A 22,000-nucleotide genomic window follows, 5' to 3' on the forward strand; every position below is an offset into this window, starting at 1 on the left:
TCTGGATGGAAATATTTTATGTTGTACCAATCTCTAAATTCAGTTAAATCCCAATAAAAATCTAAAATTCATAAAGAACCCCGACAAATAAATTATTAAAATGTAAACAATGAAACAGAAAAACTTGCAAGAAATATGAATAGGAAATTTTCTAAGGATATACAAGTGGCCAATGAATGGATTAGAAAAAGCTCAAATTCATTAATAAGGTGTACCAGGATAAATTTACAAGAGGGCTCATTTGCCAAATTATTTAACATTTAAAAAATGAGAAGAAACAAGTATCTATCAATTGTGACATAGTTAAATGTATCAGAGTAAATCATACTAACAGTGGTTGAAAACAATAAGGTAAAGATATATTATTGATTCAGAAAGACTTATGATACAAATTTTAAAAAGAATCAACTTGCAAAGAATACAATATTATGAGTTTTATGTTAAAATAGCACTACAGGGAATTCCCTGGTTGTCCAGGGGTTAGAACTCCGTGCTTTACTGCAGGGGGTACGGGTTTGATCCCTGGTCGGGGATCCAAGATACCTCAAGTCATGTGGCCAAAAAAAAATTTCTAAAAAAAAAAACCAACACTACATACAGTAATGTGTACATGAATACGTGTGTGTGTGTGTGTGTGTGTGTGTATGACTCTAATGAAGATTTGGAGAGCTTTACGTCAGTCTATTAACAGGGAGCAGACAAGCTAGGAGAAGGTAGGTAACAGGCTCCTTCATTTCTTGATTAATATACTTTTGTGTAGTTTAAATGTATTAACAAGAAAGCATTCCGTATTTATCATGTAATTAGGAAAACAAACATTAGTATACATAGTATTGTAGACTCTAAATCCACCCTCTAACTCAGTTCTATTTTAAATATTTTTTCCGGTTTTATTCAATATTTCTATTTTCTTGGGTATACATTTTTTATTTTGCTATGTGTTAAAATAATTTTAATGTCTTCAATATTCCACATTCTGAATGAACAAGAACTAACTCTTCTTCTCTTGCTGAACATTATCTAATCTTATGAAGACACTCATCCATTTCACTTTTTTCACATTTTTGGATTCTTTTCTTGGGATAGAGTTCTTGAAGTTGGGTTACTGGCTTGAAGGATATGAACAGTTTGGCTTTTGGTAGCACCTCATCAATCTGCCAGCTAAGGCACAGACCCCTACAACATATGGACAATCTCTCATGCTACGCTTGCCCACGTTCGTTCCCCAAGGAGCTCTCTAACGTTAATTCTGCACACATTACACACTTTCTTGCTTGCAAGTCTTATTATACTATTTCTCTTTTTAACAACCCTTCATTTTTTCTGAAAAGCACCACCAACAAAGAACACGCAATACACATATATATTCTAAAGCATTAACCTAATGTAAGAAAGAAGATAAAACTCTACCTCTTACTCCCATATATTATTATTTTGGTAGCTGAAAATCAGAGTTAATTTACCCAGTATCGTATAACATCTAGATTTTAATAATATGTATTTCCCATTGAGGACTCAATAAATCTGTATTAATCCGAAGGCAGAAAAATGCGCCTTGTACGATTCTAGTTTTCCTGGCTTGGTCCTCATCCTGCATTGGTCCGCTTCATCGGGGAGTCGAGGTTATCTTTGGAAACTGCAATGAGCCGCTGTCACCGATAGGTGGCGGAAGAGGAGCGCGTCCAAACCCCGCGGCGCGCGAGACCGCTCCCTCTGGCCTGTTTCGGGATGTGGCCTGAGTCCTGCACGTCGCGGGCTCCGAGGTGGCTTCAGAGTTGTCAAGCTGTCACTTTCAAGAATCCTCTTCCTCTGGTGTTTGTGGGAAGAGAGGGGTTCAGCCGTCCCTCGGCAGCTCGCCCTCGTCGTCCCCGGCTCCTCCGTTGGGCACCGGGCACCTGTCGCCCGGCCTCCGCGCCACCGGCTGGCGGACTGAAGGTACGACCCCAGCGCTGGCTGAAGTAAGGGAACAGCGGAGCAGGAGGCAAAGTTGTGCGCGAAACATGGCGTCGCCCTGTGTCGTGGGAAAACACCTGAGGCACCACATCCTTACAGGAAGGCCCCTGGGCAGTGGGGGGACACAATTCCAGGCTTCTGTTTAGAGGGGAGACGGGTTAACCCCCCTGCTTCTCCAAGCATCCTTCACCCACCAGTGAGGGGACCCTCTTCCACCTCAGAAACTGACGGAGGACCACGTCTCCTGTTCCCAGGTAGTGCGTTTCCTCCGGTCTGAAATATTCACTCAGTTATTCCTCAAGGGCGTCCGAGGTGCAGTCGGCGTAGGCCTTCACTGCTGCGGGACCTGCAGACCTGCTGGCTGAGCCGAGGGGCCCTGCGGCTCAGCCCTCAAGGCCCCCCATGTCCAGGCCAGGGACTTAGCCGGTCCTCTTAGACCATGGTCCCCAACCCCCGGGCCATGGACCCATACAGGTCCCTGTCCTGTCAGGAAGGGGCTGCACAGCAGAAGGTGAGCGGTGGGCCAGGGAGGGAAGCTTCATCTGTATTTACAGCCGCTCCCCATCGCCTCCAGGTGGGACCCTCTAGTTGCAGGAAAAGAAGCTCAGGGCACCCACTTATTCTGCATTATGGTGAGTTGTGTATTTATTTCATTATATATCATAATGTAATAATAATAGAAATAATGTGCACGATAAATGTAATGCGCTTGAATCATCCCTGAAACCATCACTCCACCCCACCCCCAGCCCTAGTCTGTGGAAAAATCGTTTTCCATGAAACCAGTCCCTGGTGCCAAAAGGTTGGGGACAGCTGGTCTTAGAGATAGATTCTCCTCTGGGTAAACGTGTGGGTAACAGTTGACTCAAACCCACCGTTTATTAAGGGTTTGTTGTTGTTTAGTTGCTAAGTCGTGTCTGACTCTTTTGCCACCCCTTGGACTGTAGCCGGCCAGGCTCCTCTCTTCGTGGGATTTCCCAGGCAAGAATGCTGGAGTGGGTTGCCCTTTCCTTCTCCCAGGGATCTTCCCAACCCAGAGATCAAACCTGTGTTTTCTGCCTTGCAGGTGGATTCTTTAGCACTGAGCCGCCAGGGAAGCCCTGTTCATCAAGGGACAAATGTTTATTTTTGGAAAAAACAGTCTCAAGTTTTAAGAAGGAAGGCATAATGTCCTAACTTACCCACAGCAGAGTTCAGACTTTGCTTTATTGGTTAATACAGTGTTTCTTCTTGTCCTTTGACATCATCACCCGCCCATTCCTGTCCAGCCCTTTTCAAATTGTGCATCTTTGGGCCAAGTGGGCACAAGAAAGAACTTTGTGTCTGAGCCATTTCCTCCTTAATGAACACACACAACGGTAGATTCTTTTAACTTTGCAATCTCATTTTGTAAGGATTAGATTCTTAGTGTCCTCCTCAGCCTCAGTCTTTGGGAGGATGTTTTAATCTTCCATTTACAAAATTAAACACCAAGATGGGAGGATTGTATTGCTTTGTGTCATCACAACTATCACACAACTGAAACACTGTCCTGCAAGGGCCTCATGTGTTACTGATAATCTGACCTGCCCAATAATCCAGATAAAAGAAGAAAGAAGGGAATGTTTCCTTTCAGACCTAAACAAGCTGGACCTGTGAAGCCCTTGTATCCATTAAAACATCATTTACAGGGAATTCCCTGGAGGTCCAGTGGTTAGGACTCTGTGGTTCCACTGCAGGTGGCACGGATTTGATCCCTGCTCAGGGAGCTAAGAGCCCTGTGCGGGGGTAAAAAAAAAAAGGACCAAACCAACATTTCTGGAGCTGATCATTTGAGTAGCTATAATTGACTGAGGCGAATGGAAACTATGCAGCAGTTAAAAACTTTTGTTTATCACTTTTGCATGAAAAAATTCTAGGACCAGGGTTAATTTGCCTTCACAAAAAAATAGGTCAAGCAAAATTCTTATAAAGCCAGGAAATGAAGCAATGGTTCCAGATCCTCAGGCTGATATTTCCCTGGGAAAAAAATTAAAATACCAATGGCTTCACAGGCCAGGAACAAACATTCTATTGCCCTCTGGGTGCATACGTTCATGCTCAGTAGTGTCTGACTCTTTGCAACACTGTGGACTGTAGCCTGCCAGGCTCCTCCGTCCAAGGGGATTCTCCAGGCAAGAATACTGGAGGAGGTTGTCTACCCTCTGGGTAGACAAATATTATTAAGTACAAAGTTCAACTAGACATTTGGGACACGGTGACCACAGCATTTATTGCAACACTGGGTCCCAGCTACCCTGACCCTACCAGCTGCAGTGCCCAGGAACTCAGGTGCAATTCTGTGGCACTTATAGTGAATTCTGAAAATAACATATGTCCAATAATAATTACCATTAATATTAGGGTATTACTGTGTACTTTTTATAAAGTATTTATGAAGCCAGAGAGCTTATTATTCAACATCATCATCACCCAGGAAACGTGGCACTTGGGTTCCTGCCCCAAAAGAGGACCATTTGGAGCTTGAGTCCCATCTGGAATTTACTTTTCTCATCAAGAGGACAAAATACCACAACTCATTCTCATCTCCCATCACTGACTAGGAGAGAAAAGAGGCAAATGGGAGACAAGAGTGCTCTGATTAAGAAGTGCTGCAAAATTGGGCACATAAAGGAAGAAATCCTTCCCAGATAAAATTCAGCCTAGGCTGATAGTTTGCAAAGCTGATTAGAGAAAGCAAAAACTCTTTAGGAATATAATTGCAAAATATTCTAACTTACAATGCAATGCTAAAACAAAGAATTTTCTGTGATGAGTGACTAGATAGTTTTAACAATTACCAGAATCTAGCCCCCAGGAGAATAACTTCCGACACAGAGGAGGTAGGAACTGGAAAGCCAGAAAACCGTGAAAGCCCAAACAGTTCAATCTTATCATCACACTTAAGAGTTCATCAATTTCATCAATTGGAAATGAAGGAGTGATTCATATCAGAAATTTGCAGTGTCATCTGCAGTTTGTTGTATGCAATGTTGCTGTAGAGAAACCTATACTCGGCTGGCATCCCAGAGTATGCTGGTTCTTAGAGGCACATGATCTGAAGAACCCTTGAGTGGTAGGCAGTGGACGTGTAACTCCTGTGAGGGATCGGCCTCACCGTTGAGACTAGATTCTGGGTCTCAGCTGGGGTGGGTCAGGTGAGGGGGCAGCAGCTCCTGTTTCCTTCTGGGGTGCCACCTGCCTGTTTACGCAGGATGCCTCTCTTCCAGGCCCATTCTAGCGTCCGTTGAGCTTTTTCTTTCTCTGCATGTGTCAAGACTCCAACCATCCTCATCCTTACCTCCTAGGTATGTCCAGCCTACACCTCTTTGCACCCACCTCTCTCTTCTCTGAACCCCTGTCACACCACACAGTTGAGCACCCACTGGATGGCGAATCATTTTATGTGGCCAGTCTTTTTTTTTTTTTTTTTTAATTTATTTGGCTTTCTCAGGTCTTAGCTGCAGCACGCAGGATCCTTGTTGAATCATGTGGGATTTCTTGTCGCGGCCCACGGTCTCTGCAGTTGTCATGGGGGCTCTGAGGCGCGCAAACTTCAGTAGTTGCAGTGCTCTGTCTTCGTTGCTCTGCAGCATTGGGATCTTAGTTCCCTGACCAGGGATCAAACCCATGTTCCCTGCATTGCAAGGTGAATTCTTAACCACTGGACCACCAGGGAAGTCCCTGTGTGGTTAGTCTCGTCTCCCCTTTTGTGTGCATAAGCTGTAGAGGTCACAGTCTTTATATTTCTGTGCTCACACTTCCTAACGCAGTAATGTTTTCAGTGAATACTTAATATTAACAATAGTTAACATTTGTGAAACTCTACTAGGTGTCAGGCACTCTGCTAAGCATACAATGCTGCTGCTGCTGCTGCTAAGTCGCTTCAGTTGTGTCCGACTCTGTGCGACCCCATAGACGGCAGCCCACCAGGCTCCGCCGTCCCTGGGATTCTCCAGGCAAGAATACTGGAGTGGGTTGCCATTTCCTTCTCCAGTGCATGAAAGGGAAAAGTGAAAGTGAAGTCGCTCGGTTGTGTCCAACTCAGTGACACATTGCTTTTTCTTTGACTGAGGTATACTATCAATAACTTACAATATTATATTAGGTTCAGATGTACAACATAGTGATTTAAATACATTGTTTCTTTCAAGATATGAGGAAGGTTCTATTATCCCTATTTTACCAACTTGGAAACCAAGGCTCAAAGAGCTAGTTAACTAACTAACGGAAGATCACACCATCCGTTTGATCCAGAAACTTGAACGGGGGAGTGTTCCCATGTATGAAGCCCTGGTCCTAACACCCTAGGTGTTGCTTCTCTGGTAGGTGGACGACAGGCCGGTGGCATCTCTCAGTGGCTGAGTGTTTCTCCTGTGGCCTCTGCCTGGGCGTGACTCGGGGGTTGAAGGAGGTGGCTCAGATGATCTCATCTGACCGCAGGACCTTTGCAAGGATTGGAGACAAATATGTAAGGTTCTCCCTGGGTGCCTGTTAAACAGGTCCTTTGCAATGCTAATGGCTTTTCTGGAGACAGTGAGCAGCTCTTGGGGGCAGAATGGCCCCTGTGGCCTGATTATGCATTCCTAGCACACAAGCCTCCTTTTAGGCGGTTTGGGACAGATGATTAAACAACTATTCTCTCTCTCCCTCCCCACCCCAATCTGCTGCCTTCTGTCCACCAAGGATACTTACTTTATTTTTATTTTTTTAAATAACTGTCTGGGTTTAAGGATACGTGCGAATATTTTCTTTTCCCAGTTGCAGCAAGAAGTGCCTGGATGTTTCAGATTCTTGGGTCTCTCAGAGATGGTTTGCATCAACAATAATGTCCTCTTAGGATATGGCTGGTTAGAAATATGATCCAGATTAGTGCCTTCCAAATTACAAACGTAAGATAACAATAATACTGAATATTAAATTATCATCATGAAGGGCTAACATTTATCCAGGGCTTTCTCTTGGCATTCAATCAATATGCTAAGTTTTTAATAAGCTTTGTTTCATTTAATCACCAAGACCCCTACCAGATACATATTTATTAATTGTGTGACCTGGAGTAAGTTCTTAAGCCCCCTGAGCTTCAGTGCCTTGGTCTGCCAAATGGTGGTAGCAATAGTACCTGCCTTGTAAGTGTGTAATGATAACCGAATTAAATAATCCACATAAAGGCTTGGTGCCACCCCAAAAACAAAGAAAAGCTCAGTGTGTGCTCTTGTCTCCATTTTACAATCAGGAATCGAGCCCTCCAGAATCTTGCCTAAGCCACGTAACTGAGATCTTAACCTCAAAGTGAAATCCGTTAACCCGTCTGACATACTGCCTTGCTTAGTTAATTGCTGGTTTAATTTTAATTATTTAAACTGTGTCTTTTGTCCTCTCACTGTACTGTGTCTGGTTGGGTAGAGAACAGGGCTACAAAGATGAAGGCCAGTGGATACATCCCCCGCTGGTTATCCTGCAACCCGCAATAGAACGATGGGGGGTGCTGAGGGGCTGTGGATGAATCCATGCATATCCATCATCACTATTAGAATAAAGCCAAGCTCTACTGTTAGTAGCTCCAGTTAGGGTGACCCTGTGCCCTGGTTCTCCCAAGCCAGTCTTAATTTATTACAGTCTTCCTGGTGTAATTATTAACAGTGCCCTCTTCCTTCTAAAAGGTCCGTGTTTAGACAATCAATTATGTGTTCACTTCCTCCACTGTCATATCATCTTTAGCAAATAAAGGGGAGCGTGTTCCTCAGGGGAAGCCTATCAGTATGAATTGTGAGCTACAGTGCTGGCCACCTGCCCATTTACCTGTCAAGCTACCTGCATTTCCACTGCTCCTTTCTGTGTGGTCTTGACATTTCTCAGCCTCTAAGAGTGTACCGTTAAAATCTCAGAGCCCCTGGTTGTCCCGTGTGTCCTAAAGGAGCCCTAATGTGTACCCCACATGCCTGTCTGGTTCCCTTTACTCTAAACTTGTCTTTACAACCCCTGCAATGTCTCATCCTGTAGGGAGCTGCTCTCTGCTTGTTATTATGCTCGGAGGTATGAAAACTGATCATAACTGTGGTGGATGGTGTTGCTTTTGTCTTTGTATTACCCATGTCTTGTTCTCTTGGTAAGATCAAGTTTACTGAAGTTTACTGAACCACCCTCTCCTACTCAGAGTGGGGCTGAACTCTCTTCCCCACCCCAGCCATTGGCACATGGCTAAGGCTTATCTATCAGAGTTACAGCAGTTGGTTTTCAGGGATTACGTGACTCACTTTAAGCCAATGAGGAGCAGTCCTGAAATTTGGGCTGAGGTTGCTAAAAGAGTAGGTGGGAGCTACAGAGGCCATCTGAAAATGAAGCCAACACAGAGGAAAGCAAAGCTGACAAATAGAAAAAAAAGATTTCTGATGACATTATTTTGGCACCTGGCTCATCTGTGCTAACAAGTCTACCCTGATTGTTGTTGTTTAGTTCCTGAATCATGTTTGGCTCTTTTGAGACCTGCCAGTCTCCTCTGTCCATGGGTTTTCCCAGGCAAGAATACCAGGGTGGGTTGTCATTTCCTTCTCCAGGGGATCTTCCCGACCCAGGGATCAAACCCACATCACCTTCATTGGCAAGTGGATTCTTTACCCCTGAGCCATTAGGAAAGCCCTCTAAAGCATGGTTTAATTGGCTCTGTAATCAGGGTAGATTACTAAGTCAATTAAACCCTACTTGATGTCATTTCAAGTCAGATTTCTGTCACTTGCAACCCCCAAAGTCCTGGTAAATGCAACAGGGAAATGTGTTCTTTCTCTCAAAAGGTTTACATTTCAACCATAGACAGGCTTTCACCCAAAGAGGTGAATTTGGGCAATAGGGATTTTAATCTTCAGTGCCAAGCTGAGGTGGCCAGAATATTTTGAAGTGAGGTTAGAAAGAAGAGACAGCCCAATTCTGCCACACCAGGGACTGTCTCATCTGCCTGGCATTGAGATTGGCCCAAAGGAGTGCCTTGGTTGACTTCAAGGGCACAGCCAGTCCTGTGTGATCTCTTCATGTAAGATCACTTCTCATTGAAATCCACTTACAGTGCCTGTCCTCCTAACCAGCAGTAGCCACCCCCACAACAGGCATCAGGAGTATTGCTTTGTGAGAATCAGCTAAGGTGGCAGCTTGTCCTAGAAATGTCACCTCTTATCCTGACTTCAGTTGCTGGCCTCCCCATGTTTAGCTTTCAGGCAGGCAGCTGGACTTGGCAGGAAGAGTCTATTTTTCTGAAAGTTAAAACTGCTCTCCCAGCTGGCGAGGGAAGGGGGCCAGCAAAGAAGATCAGGTCACATACCAGACCAACATCCTTTTCTTTCCTTCTTTCTTTTTCTTTTTTTTTTAAAGAGTGGTGTGGCTGTCCTCCTTTTTTTCTTTGAAAGAAGATCATTTTCTGAAGGCAGAGCGATTGGGCTCCCCAGCAGCCTCTCTCAGAGGGTGGGACCCACTGAAGAATGCAGGGGTGAGAAACCAAACCAAACCTCAGAGGGTGGAAAGAACGCATTTCCCAAGGACACCAGTTACATCCATTAATGGCTCACAAATGAGTTCAGACTCATTTTTTGATCCATGGGATTGTTTTAAATTGAGCTCCAGAAACAGGCCCTGAGAACAGGATTCACGTGTAAGTGATTTATTAAGGAGATGTTCCCAGGGAAGCCAGGAAGCTGGGGATGACAGACAGAGAAGAGGAAGAACCCAAGAAAAGGACCATCTCAGGCCAAGTCCCCTTCTCAGCCTGACCCCCCAGGGGAGCTCTGGGGGGTGAATTACACCTCAGGGTGTGTCCCCACCCCAAGGCAAGGTGGCTGGGCTTTCAGACTCTCTCAGCAGCAGTTGACACTTCCTGTTTATGGACCACCCTGGAGGAAGGGAGAACTCCCAGGCCCTTCTGGCTCTTTACACTTGTGAGCATTTAGGAGCAAAGGCACACAGAAGCCTTGGGCGGGGTGGACAACACACAGATAATGGTGAAAGGATACCAGGTATCTGGCATGGGCTCCAGCAGTGTCTATCAAAGTCATCACAGAAGCTTACAAAATGCAGGTTTTCTAGGCTCATCCTCTGGGGAGGATTAACTGGCTCATGAAGAGACCCTTTCTTTCTTTGAGAACTATGTAGTCCACTCCATTCCCCATCCATCCACCCCTGGGTGCATGCGCGCACACACACACGCACGTGCACGCGCATGCACATGCGCACACACATACACACGCACACACGCACACACACACACACACTGCCACCTTCCACAGCTGAGTTCTGCTGTCTCCGTGACCACAGTCCAGCCAGGGAGATTCTTTCTCCTGAGACTTTGGTCTGGGGACTGATAGGCTCCTGTGACGTCTGGCTGTTGGCCTGGCAGGGGATGGAGTGGACTTAGAGGTGAGTTCCCCATGTGGGCTGCCTGAGCTTGGACACGGACCCAGTGAAGTGGAGAAAATCAATCTACAGAAAGAAAACAGAGGATGTACCAGATTAATAGCTAATAAATATGAGACGCTGGCACTGTTTTCACATGGCTGAGCTCATCTGAGCCTCACCACAACCTTGTGAGATCGGAGCTGTCGTTGTTCTCAGCCAGGGTCGAGACACTCCAGTCTCAAGTGGTTTAGTAGCTTATCCAAGGTCACATGGCTTGAAAGGGTGCAGTCGGGATTCACTCCTCTGGTTTGACCCCTGGCCCACTCGCTGCCCCTGAGGCCGGGAGGGCAGTTGAGCACTCAGAAGCCCAGGAAGAGTTCATGACTCCTGAGAGCAAGTGAAGGCCAGGCAGTGTCTGACTGACAGCTGCCCATGTTCCTGGTGGCGGTCCTCTCTTCAGACACCTGCTCGAAGCATTTGCTGTATCATCTTATTATAAATCCTCTCCCCTCACTTAAAAAAACACTGAACTCGGATTGTGTTTATAGTGGATTTCTACTGCTGGCAACTAAGACTCTGAAGGAGAACACCTGCTCTTGCGGAAATGAGAAAGAGACTGAAATTTGTCCCCCAGGCCTTTTCAACTCCAAAAATTATTTTTCTGGTCCTGTGCCCCAGGTTGGTTGTACAGGAGTTTCATCCAGGTCTGAGTCCAGGGTCAGAACAGGCAAAGGCCAGGTGATGTGATACTAGCAGCTGCACAACCTGTAACATCCCTGTTACAGCCTCATCTCTGGGTCCTCCGAGTCTAAGAGTGCAAATCTCCCTGGCAGAGAAAATTCCCCCACGAGAGAAAAGCGTTTTCAGGTGGAGGGGATACAAGGGAGAATCAAGAAGGAACCCCAAACTCTTAAGAACTGTCAGCGAAATCATGCTGTGTGTTGTGATTAGATTATGTCCAAGTGGCTTGATTAATGCTCTCTATAGACACAAGATGGGGAAAGAATGGAAACAATAACAGACTTTCTTTTCTTGGGCTCCAAAATCACTGCAGATGGTGACTGCAGCCATGAAATTAAAAGACACTTGCTCCTTGGAAGAAAAGCTATGACAAACCTAGACAGCATATTAAAAAGCAGAGACATTACTTTGCTGACAAAGGTCTGTCTTGTCAAAGCTATGGTTTCTCCAGTAGTCATGTATGGGTGTGAGAGTTGGACCATAAAGAAAGCTGAGTGCTGAAAAATTGATGCTTTTGAATTGTGGTGATGGAGAAGACTCTTGAGAGTCCCTTGGACTTCAAAGAGATCAAACCAGTCAATCCTAAAGGAAATCAGTCCTGAATATTCATTACAAGGACGGATGCTGAAGCTGAAACTCCAATACTTTGGCCACCGGATATGAAGAACTGACTCATTGGGAAAGACCTTGATGCTGAGAAATATTGAAGGCAGGAAAAGGGGACGACAGAGGATGAGATGGTTGGATGACATCACCGACCTGATGAACGTGAGTTTGGGCAGTCTCTGGGAGTTGGTGATGGAAGGGAAGCCTGGTGTGCTGCAGTCCATGGGGTCGCAAAGAGTCAGACATGACTGAGCGACTGAACTGAACTGAGTAAACACAAGAAGAGTCAGCCAGAGTGCTCGCTGTCTAACAGGAGAACAATGTCTATAGTGAAAGAGAATATAATGCAAGGCTGATAACTTCATTTATAAGTTGAAGTGAGAAGATCCAGTTTCCTTTAATAGTCATTCTATGGGCTTCCCTGGTGGCTCAGACGATAAAGAATCTGCCTGCAACGTGGGATACTTGAGTTCAATCCCTTGGAGAACGGAATGGCTACACACTCCAGTATTCTTGTGTTTTTTGTTTTTTTTTTTTGCTCCAACTAAATCATTTAGTTTCCCTTGAAAAAATGACTGAAAAAAACATAACTCTGGAAAAACAAGGCTAAACACAGCGTTCTGAGTGTTGCATGACACAACCAACCCTCTACATGACACGGTAATAATGCCCATCAGTGGATATACATATGTCTGAGGTTTAAAATTCCATGCATACAGATTTAATAACTGCAAAGAAAAACAGACACACAAAAAATTAAAAAATAAAAACAGCCAGACAAACACTGCATATACACAATGTCCCTTTTGCATTGTACTTTAGAAGGGGGGCCAGCAGCACCTGGCCCCCACCCAGTAAAGCAAGGGCAGAACTCCACTGACAATGCTGTCACCACTCTCTGCTCAACGTGGTGGTCGTGGCACCACCTCTGTGTCACCACCACCCGCAGCCGAGGTCTCCACCCCTGGCCATGCTCATAGCTGCCCCACTCCAGTATTCTTGTCTGGAGAATCCCATGGACAGAGGAGCCTGGGGGGCTCGAGTCCATGGGGTCGCAAAAGAGTTGAACTGAGCAACAAAACACTTTCACTTTTTGGCCAAGGGAACAAATACAGTTTCCTCTTTGAAGCAAGTATTACAACCTCTATACAGGATTAAGCTAAGTTTTATTGTAAACTACTGAATTGTAAAGAAAATAGTAAATAGTTATAATAAATAGAGATTTAAATTTGAGTAAGATCTTCATTCCTTCTGGTTAGCCACTCTATGATACTCCTTAAATGTAATATATACATACTGTAATATATATATATAGACCTGTATGGTGAATACATAATGCCCTCTGGAATGTAAATAGTCTTTCATCTTCTTTTTTTTTGCTGAGCAAGAGATTTTCAACAGAGCATTTACATTCATTAAGAACTTATGTCAACAAGTATTCAACCCTTGACATCAAAGACAATTGTATCTTATACTTGTAAAATTAAGGTTGAAGAAATCTGTCTAAAATTTCTAATCTCAGAGTTAAACTCACAAAATCAACACCTTAGCAGAAGATACCTTTAAAAAGATCATATGGTTGTAAAACAAAAGAAAAAAAGACCTGGTTTTGTCAATAGTCTTAACCACAGGTGACAAAACTGCAGATATTCCCCCTCTGGTATCATGACAGGGATCCCCAGTCCACCAGCCCAGCCTTGCTCACTGAGCTTCTGGCCGAGACCTCAAAATTCTTTCCAGAGCAGCATCCAGGAAACAAGTATTAAGCTGTTGGTTATGACATCTTATTTACCATCTGTATCAGTCTGTGTTTCTTTGAAAATTACAGGATCTTCTGGCTAATTTATGCTAAAGGAGAGTTATGATAGTTCATAAAATCACTAAGGGGTCTGAAGGTACACAATCTAGCCTGAACTTCTCAAAAGAACTTGGAGCTGTAGGCAGCAGGGTCCTAGAAGCACCATGCCTCTGCCATGATCAGGGAGCTTCTGAGTTTCAACCTGCCCTGCCCCCACTGATTTTAGCAGAATTAAAGCCACTGCCCTGGCCCAAAGGTCTACACTCCCTAAACAAGGCCAACAGCTTGCTTTACCCACTTGCTCCTTCAAGACTCACATTAGGGCACTGGCCTGGCTGACTGTAAGTCATGTGAGGATCTCTAGATGTGGGATACTTGTAGGTTTCCACCCTACAGGACAGGAAGGTGCCTTGCAGGAGGGAAGACAGTCTACAGTTCTGCTTCAGCATCTCATGATGAACCTGTGGCATTAGATACAGGAAGGAAGCATAGTAGAATCAGGAAGAACTCTAAGATATAACAGTTGGGATTGGGTAATGTTTATCCAGCACTGTCCAGGAGAGAAGGTGTCCCAATGAGATAGATGTCTGGTCCTTTGTAGAGGTAAACCTCTAAAGAGAGGTGAGAGAAGCTCTGGGCCATTGTCACCTGTCAGAGCATGGTCAACCATCTTGCTTTCCTCAGGACTGGAGGACTTCCCAGAATGTACAGTTTTCAGTGCTTCACCTGGAAAAGTCTCTGGCAAGCCAGAATGCTTTGGTTATCTTAACTCGGTGATACTAATCATTAGTATCAGTCAACGCACTCACTTGGTTCAGATTTTTTGCCAACAAAAGTCTGTCTAGTCAAGGCTATGGTTTTTCCAGTGGTCATGTATGGATGTGAGAGTTGGATGGTGAAGAAAGCTGAGCGCTGCAGAATTGATGCTTTTGAACTGTGATGTTGGAGAAGACTCTTGAGAGTCCCTTGGACTGAAAGGAGATCCAATCAATCCATCCTAAAGGAGATCAATCCTGGGTGTTCATTGGAAGGACTGATGTTGAAGCTGAAACTCCAATGCTTTGGCCACCTCATGAGAAGAATTGACTCATTGGAAAAGACCCTAATGCTGGGTAGGATTGAGGGCAGGAGAAGGAGACGACAGAGGATTAGATGGTTGGGTGGCATCACTGACTTGATGGACCTGGGTTTGGGTGGACTCTGGGAGTTGGTGATGGACAGGGAGGCCTGGCATGCTGCGATTCATGGGGTCGCGAAGCTGGACACGACTGAGCGACTGAACTGAACTGAACTGACTGGATAATCTACATGTTTCATTTCCATGGCAGTTTTTCTTCCTCTGTACTTGAACATGTTTCTCTCTGATTTGCATCCATCTTTCTGTTGAGGTTTTGCTTAGTTAGTGTGTGTAGTTTCTGGAGACGGGTCTTCCCCTGGGCCTCTCCGGCTCCCGACCTCAGCACCACACGCAGGAACAAGATGGGTCCACCAGAGGTGCTCCCCACTCTCTGAGGCTCTAAGTGGGCAGCTGCTGGTGTCTGGAGCATTGCCTTCCACCAACTCCCTCACATGGCAACGCCCTGTGGTCTAAGTGAGCATCTTTGCTACTTCCTCGTAGGGCCAGCTGTGGCGGAGGGAGGAAGCCTGAGAACTGAGGGCTTCCAAGGGTGAAGGCGCTGATCAGCCAGTTGTGGGGGAGGCCCTCGGAGGCCAGAACAAATTCACCTTCTTGCCAACGACAAGAAGGCTTGTCCTTCCCTGGCTGCGGCATCTCCCCTCAGCCCTGCCTTTTCAGGTCACGCTCTCCGCTCCCTCCTCCCTTCCTCCTTTCACTTCATTCACAAGGTCCCCGTCATTTCCTCCCACAGACTTTGCCCCTGTGAGTCTTTGGCCTGTGTTGCCTTTATTCTCAGTCCTCTCCACCACTTGATACAGCCCATGTTTCAAGGCATCGCTCAACTGCCGTGGATTTCCTCTTCTGCTTCCTCTTCAGATCCGGTTCTCAGACCTCCCGGTTCCCAGATGACTTGATGCTGCTGCTCTAACACTAGTCACATCAGATTTGGAATAGAATTCTTTGTGCATCCGTCTACAGTCTAGGCTGAATTTTAAGGTCTCCAGGGCAAAGCCATGTATTATGCATCTTTGTGTGCCCGGTGCCTAATACAGATTTAAAATCCAAATTAGGGACTTCCCTGGTGGTCTCCAGTGGATAACAGTTCCACTCCCAGTTCCACTCCACAGTTCACCTCCCAATGCAGGGGGTGCAGGTTTGAGCCCTGGTCGAGAAGCAAAGATCCCATGAGCCTCGCAGCCACAAAAAACAAAACATAAAACAAAAGAATATTGTAAAATCCAAATTAGATGAACCTGGTAAGGAAGAGACCCCCAGGCTCCTTGGCAGACCTCCCTCAAGCAGGCTAGATAGATTCCCACAAGTTTAGGACCCAGAAACTTTAGAGAGAGAAGATTCCCTGACCATTTTTTTTTTCTTTGTCTCCCTTTAATCTCTCCCCACTCCAGCCTAAAGATACATAAAAATACACATTACTCCAGTTAGATAAATATCCCTTTGGGAACAACATGTATGAAACTTTTCAAATCTAGTTTTGTAGCATAATTTAAAAATATTGTCCTTGTTATGGTCCTTGATCACACATAAAATACAATGTTTAAAACATTGCTGAAAACCCCAGATATCCCAAGATGTCTTTGTAATGGCTTATGAATGTGGAAAGAGCCTTGACCCATGAAGCAGAACAGCTGAGTATGAATATAGCCTCAAGAACCAAGTGGTTTTTTGCCACTGACAAGACATCTATCCCCTTTGAGTCTCTGCTTCTTCCGTGAATTGAAAGAGTGGGGCAGTGGTTACTGAGATTGCTCCAGCTCTAGGATTCTAGAAGATTCTGACTCTATGGTTTCTTAAGGTAAAAGCAGAGAAGCTGCTCTTGAATCGTGGACTCTTTCACACACACCCCCGACCCCGTCCTGTGACAAGGTTGGGAAGGGTCCACATCCAATGACATTAAGATCAAAGAAGAGTTGAATTTTCTAAAACTAAATATAATAAGGAAGTATCTGCATCTTGAGTCTCCCCAGAGGAAGCCACCACAAAGGTCACACAGATCACTGCTCTAACATTTTTCTGATGCCTAAATCTGCTTGGGCTGATGGAGTCAGAGGGGAAAATGGACCTTGTTCTTGTCCACGTAAAGGCAACTCAGCTCCACTGACGTCACTCAGGCACCACTTGCATAATAAATTATTTTCCAACTTAAAATATCTGGGCCCTTGATCACAGAAGAAAACAAGTCTCTTCCACGAGACCTCACAGTGTTTGTAAATGGCAAGGGCTCTTGGGACAGGCACTGCATAGCTCATTTAACAAGCTCACACCCAGCATCCCTCACAGTTTTTCTTGAATCTGTTTCTTCGGGCGTTGTCTGAGTCTCTGCCTTCTGAAGCTTAAACTCAGTGCACGGGTACTTTCTCTCTTGTGTGCCCAAGTGGTGAGTGCTTCAACTTGGACCCTGGATGTTATCTCCTTAACTGCTCCTTTCTTTCTCTCTTCCAGTAAATCAATCATCAACTCCATTGGTTTAACATCTTCATTACGCATCCCCTCTTCTCCATGGCTGTGGGAGTAGTTAGTGTGGAAGCAAGGTTAAGGAAAGTGGATTTTATCCCGAGAGAAAGTACATGACTAAAGGGGCTTATGTGGTGGCAGTATATGGTCAGACCTGCATTTTCAGAAGTTGATTCTGGCTTTGATGAGCATGTGGATTGGGGTGGGTGGCAAAAGTGGAATAGGAGGACACTGATGAGGGGGTGTCAAGGCAGCTCATGTGACGGGATGATGGTCTGGGCCAGGATGGTGGCTGTGAGGATGGTAAGAGGGAAGGTCTGGGAGGGGACAAGGGGGTAGACTCCCTTGGATCAGCCGTTGGTTTGAATGTGGGCAGGAGGCTTAGGGCACTAGGAGGATCACCTGCGCCTCTGACGGGGGCAATGGCTGGAAGGTGGGGCTGCTCACTGAGACAGGAAATGCTGCAGAGAAGTAGTTTGAGAGCAAGGAAGCGGGATGGGGGGGTTGGGGGGGTGCAGGGGGGAGGGCAGGGATGGGCCGTGTCTGCCAGCAAGAGAGCGGGTAGAATGCAGGCACCGCGTGCTCTTTCATTGTCCAACTCACAATTGTCTGTCTCTCCTCCACAAAAACCAACCTCCAAAAACGTCCTAGCTCTAAAAACTCCTGTGAAATCTGACCTCAGCAGCAGTGGAAAGAACACTGAATTGAGATTGGGGGTGAGGTGCGTTAAGACTTGGCCCGAATCCATCAACCTGCTGTGCAAACTTGGATGTGTCCCCAGACCTCTCTGAGCCTCGGTTTCATTGTCTCTAATGTGAGGCTTTTGAATGTGAGGTTGTCTAGGACAATTCTCTAATAGCTGTCAGATGTTCTAATTCATCATCATTCAGCAATTGCCTTTGCCAAGGCTACATGGGACATCTTTCAAACACAGAATGGTACTGCCAAATTTAAGAAGCACTGAATGTGTAGAGCATAGTGCATAGTTACACTGCAGTTTTTTTTTAATTGTTTAATTTGGTTAATAGAGCTTGTGGTTAAGCACAGAGCCAGGCCACCTGAATTCAAATCTCATCTCAGTTACCTGCTGCTGTGTGAGCCCTGCAAATTATTAAACTTCTCTCTGCCCCCTAGTTTCACCATCTGTGAAATGGGTACAGGATTATGGTGACAGTGATCTGAAATTAATAGCTGTAAAATACTGTACCGGATAATTGCTATTTGGAGTAACTACTCTTTAGCCTTCATTCATTTATCTATAACATGGGATTAGTAAAACTACTGATTAATAAGAATATAGGGGGAATTAAATAAAATAACATAGCCACTTAAAGCATGCAACCCAAAGCCTGTTTCTTGGTAAGTACTCAGTCAGTGCAGGTAGATAGACAGCTGATAGCCATAACTAGAACTCAGATCTCAATCGCTTTCCAGTTTCCAAAAAATAAACAAAACCCTATGTCCCTTTTGGGTATGTTTGTGACAGGAGAGAAATAAATCAAGTGCTGTGCTGTCATTTCCTCCTGGTGTTTAATAAGCTTTTATTTTAAAATAATACCAAGCTTTCCTTAATGGCTTTCTTTAAAAGGAGCACAATGTGCCTTGGCTTAGCAATTTCCATTCTTCACTGAGTAATTGAAGGTCTGTTTCTCCCCAGGACAGTTTTAATGTAGAACTAGAAATGCTGGTGCTCTTTCTCCTGAACATAACACTTAGCTTCCATTTATTGAAAATGAGTTGAAGGAAAAAGGTAGCAGCAAGGATCACATAATTATGCTTTTCTCCATATTCTTTTTAACATGTCGCTCCTAGCAGACTCTGATTCTGCCATGATATTCTGCAACTTATGAAAATTTAATAGCACCAAAAGCCCAGAGAAGAGTAAAAATTGATATTCTACACTTCACACAAATGCACATGTCGCTTGGGAGAATAACACTCCACAGACCATTTACTCCCAGGCATTTGTGAGTGTGTACTTGATAAAAGAACAAATAAAGCTTGAAGAGTCAGGGAAGGGAACCATATGGTGTGAGCCAGGGGTCTGCAGCATTGCCAATCTGACCAGAAAGAATGATAACAAGAGATGGAGGCGAGGCTTCTGTTTCTAGTTTCACCCCCAACTCCAAGTCTCACCATAATGGTAAAGAGTAAACTGGCAAAATTTGTATTTCAATTCACTAGAGATGAGGAAATGCAAAGTTTTCAGCTGCCTCTCATCTTAGACCTGACTGTACTTTCCGCCCTCTCTGGTCCACTGTTCCCCTCATCTGCTGTTGTAAATTACGTACATCGGAAAAGCATTGACTCATGCGGCACAAGCTTGGGAAATGTGTGGACTAATGAGGAGGAAAGAAGATCTGATCCTGATTGCAAAAAGAAAGGGTTGGGGGCGCTTCTTTTTGTATCACATTCTCCACATTCAAGTTCATTGTGGACACAGATGTGCAGGAGCGAAATGGTGAAAGAGAATGACAGAAGGGAGCGTGACCACAGCACCCTAACAGCCTCCCCGAATTTCCCCTCATCTCTAATTTGCCTAGCTGGCAGCTACCTGATTTGATTTATGGTAAGTGACATGAAGAGCAGAAAATTGTGTTGCAATGAGCAGTTGTACCAGTCAAGACCAAACAAAACGGTTAGAATAGCCATCCTAGGTCTCTTGAACAAACGGCTTTTTTGTGCTGGTTGTGTCACTCTAGGGAATTATGTCCAGTTGGCAAGAGTCAATAAAACTTCCATAGGCTTGGTCCTCATCTTGGTGTCTACCTTCCCCCTGCTTCAGAAAATGAAGCTTAGGATGTAGATCAATAGGTGAGGACTCAGGTCCAGTGGCGATTTGTCTGGACCGGCAAAGCCCAGCGTGACCCACAATTGCCAAGTCACTACATTTGGTAGAAAGGTTTAGGTCGTGGTCCCTCACACTAAGAAAGATAACCTGGAAATGGACTCAAGGAATCTTCTAGAAGCTGGACAAGGCAAAGAAACTGTCCTCTCCTAGAGCTCCAAGAAGATATGCAATCTTGTGGACACCTCAATCTTAGTCCTGTTAAAGTCCTTTCAGACTTCAACCTCGAGAACTATAAGAAAACAAATTTGTGTTGTTTTATGCCAAGAAACATGTGGTAGTTTTAGTGAGGCTTCCCAGGTGGCTCAGTGGTAAAGAATCCGCTTGCCAATGCAGGATATGTGGGTTCAATTCCTGTGTTGGGAAGATCCCCTGGAGAACGATATGGCAACCCACTCCAATATTCTTGCCTGGAGAATTCCATGGACAGTGGAGCCTGGTGGGCTACAGTCTATGGGGTCACAAAAAAGTCAAACATGACTTAGGAACTAAACAACAACAATTAGTTATAGCAGCAATAGGAAATTAAACCCAGGACTCCTGATAGAATGTATCCCAGACCACCTCCTTTTGCAGGTAAGGCAAGGGAGACCCAGGGAATTTGCTAACTTTCACAAACTTGTATGGCTAGTGACCAATAGACTGTCATGACATGGAGCAATTCCTCAAAGCTAAACGTAAAGCTCTTTGCTTGTATTAATTCACTCAATCGTCAGCATGACCCTAAGGCAGCAGTTCTTTTTGGCCCCATTTTACAGATGAAGAAACTGAGGCACAGTGAGGTTAAAGTCATGATGCTACTAAGCAGGCTACTAAGAGTCTGCGCCCAGGCAGTGTGGCTCTGGAACATATTCCCTTCACCACCAGGCATAATGCTGGTTGGACAATTAGCAGTCCCATAGTCTACCCACCCCTAGAGTTAGCTTATCTTCATCTCATTTCATCTTGACAACCCCATGGGGTGTGCAGGTTATTTCTATTTTAAGATGAAGGGAACAAGACAGAGGGACTAAAGCACACCTCTGGTTAGTAACGATCATGACCCACCCACCCCCACCCCCCAGCAGTTTTGCCCCAGTGGCACTAGGAGGGACACAAGACAGAGGGCAGAGTTTCTGACTTCAGCAGGCTTATGGATTATCTTGGCTAAATTTGGTAACTTGAATTCACTTTTTCCAGCCCTGACCTTCTAGCAAGACTATTCCTGAGGTTTTGATCAATAACTGCTGTCTGGAGCAATCTGACATCACACACTGAAGAGCTTGAACAGAGTAAGCGATCAATCATAGACACGCTTCCCCTGCCAGGCGCGGCACCCAGGGGTCACAAATTGAGGCTGTTATTATAGCTGATACAGTGCATTTCGTTAGACTGTGTGTTTATTTGGTGTGGCTTGAGGATGGCCTGGTGGAGGTCTGGGGAGGCAGGCTACAGCTGCTCCAGCCATGCCTCAGTGCCACCAATTTCCCACACAAACCACTGCAGGCCCAGGAGAGGAACACACAGCTTCTGCCACCAAGAAGCTGACTCGCTGTTTGGACATGCACCTTAAGACAAACCAGCAAACAAACAAAAGTCCTAACACATAAGGGCCTTCCAGCCATGATGAGCGGAGAGGCACAGCTGTGTGGGGGCTAGCCCCATCAGTGTGGGTGCAGGAAAGCGTCCCAGAAAAATGAGATTTTGAAGCATGAATGGGTGGGTGAGGAGGGAGTGTGGTCTCAAGTGGAGACAGAAGTGTAGGCAATGGGATGGATGAGAAAGTTCAAATGAGCATTTTGAGGATAGTGAATGTAGCAGGTAAAGGAGCATAAAGGATTCATGTGGGCACAGTAAAGTCCTGATGTTGGTTACCACTGAACCGTCATTTAGTCAACAAGTATTTATTGTTCGCAAACTGTGCCAGGCACTAGCCTAGGTGCTAGAGACCCAGGAGCAAATAGATCACGTGCCCTAAAAGGAAAGCACCACTGCCTGATTGGGCCTCCAGTCACCCTGCTCCGTGTCCTGGCAGCCAAGCTCAGATCTTCAATCCCGCCTGCAGAGAGGGATCCCCATTTCAGGCCAT

The 22,000-nt window shown here is 45.2% G+C and overlaps 1 long non-coding RNA gene across 1 annotated transcript; it reads left to right on the top strand.

Annotated features, from left to right (window-relative positions):
- Positions 1 to 1,726: 1,726 nt before the first annotated feature.
- LOC145518235 (uncharacterized) lies at positions 1,727 to 21,203 on the top strand. The gene is made up of 3 exons (XR_014062772.1): positions 1,727 to 1,935; positions 2,528 to 2,585; positions 21,112 to 21,203. It is a non-coding gene; the product is annotated as an uncharacterized LOC145518235 (long non-coding RNA).
- Positions 21,204 to 22,000: the final 797 nt, after the last annotated feature.

This window comes from Giraffa tippelskirchi, chromosome 8 (genome assembly GCF_054371585.1).
Source record: "Giraffa tippelskirchi isolate mGirTip1 chromosome 8, T2T-mGirTip1v1.2.pri, whole genome shotgun sequence".
NCBI lineage: Eukaryota > Metazoa > Chordata > Mammalia > Artiodactyla > Giraffidae > Giraffa > Giraffa tippelskirchi.